Source organism: Solanum pennellii, chromosome 1 (genome assembly GCF_001406875.1).
Source record: "Solanum pennellii chromosome 1, SPENNV200".
Taxonomy (NCBI): domain Eukaryota; kingdom Viridiplantae; phylum Streptophyta; class Magnoliopsida; order Solanales; family Solanaceae; genus Solanum; species Solanum pennellii.
Window position 1 is genome coordinate 77,840,414 of NC_028637.1, and position 1,589 is coordinate 77,842,002.

The following is a 1,589-nucleotide window of genomic DNA, read 5'->3' on the forward strand; positions in this document are numbered from 1 at the left end:
TATATATATATATATATATATATATATTTCCTTGACTTACTTCCTTAATTAGTGAAAAACCTGATTTTGCAATCTGAAGTAGAAATTAAATTAATTTATCTTATTTTGTATATGCATGCTGATAAGTCTAAAATAGTTTATGAAGCAGTGAACCGCATTCAGAAGTTGCAAAACACTTTCAATAAACTTGAAAGTCAAAAGCTAGAAAGGCTAGAAGAAAATAACATCATGTTGATGGGTTTACAAAAAATTGGTAATAGGTGGGAGAAGTATGAGGGTGATCATGGATCAACCTGTAATTCTACAGCTATTATACAAGCTAATCATGGTTCTAGTCTCCTTATTCCAACTGGTTTTATGATATGGAGTTCACCAAATGTTGTACTAAATGTAGCTGGTGAAGATGCACATATTAGTGTGTGTTGTCTTAAGAAGCCAGGACTATTTACCACCATTTGTTATGTTTTGGAGAAACATAAAATTGACATTGTGTCTGCTCGAATTTCATCTGATCAATTCAGAAGCATGTTCATGATCCAAGCTCATGTAAATCCTTTCATTTTCGTCGAAATAATATACTGGTCATTTTGAACACTGTGAACTATGGTTTTTAGTTAGCACAATCTTCAATTTATTTTACGTGTCTTTGTTTGATTGGTCAGAAAATTGAAGAATGACACGCTTTGAGAAATTCTTTTGAATTGGGTGTTTGAGAAACATGTCTTTTATAAGTTTCACATCTAATTGAACATTAATCTTGTAACGACCTATTTAGTCGTTTTGAGCAGCAGATTTTATTTCTGGAAAAACTGGCTGAGACGACGGAACCCACGACGGACCGTCATGGGCACGACGGACCGTCGAGGGAGTCTCGTTCCAAAACACTCAGAATTCTGAAATTTGGGTACTGAAATCGACTCTCTGAACTTCGTAACGGAATGGCAGGACGGACCGTCGCAGGCGCGATGGGCCGTCGCAGACTGCGTAATCCCAGGCTGGGTCGGATTTCTGTTAGTGATTTAAGGGGCGTTTTGGACTATTCCTGCTTTAATTATAAAGTTAGAGGGTTAATGTTAATAAGTCTAATTATTTGGGGGTTAAAAGAGGTAACCTTGAGTTAATTAGTAGGATTTATTGCCATCTTTATACTTAATTATATGCTAATTAGGATAAAAGAAAGAGGGATTGAATAAGAAAAAGAAAAAGAACTGAAAGAGAGGGAGAACGAGTAGAGAGAGAGAGAAACGAAGAGGACAATAAGAATTTGGGGAATTTGCTTGCTTGATCACGAATCTTCGGTGGAGGTAGGTTATGGTTTATGCTATTCGTAGTAAACTCTTAATAGCGAATGATATGTGTTGGGTAGTATTATAAAGTCTTCTATATGCTTAATTGTGTGCATGCATGATGTGATTTTTATATATATGATTGTGATGAAATAAGCATGATGAAGCAATTGAATCCCAAATCTTGATAAAAACCTAATCTCTAGTTAATGATGATGCCTTGATAAAAAAAGAAGGCTTGATGAACTGAAGTAATGAGATGATGATGCCTTGGTATAAAAGAAGGCTTGAGAATTAATAGAA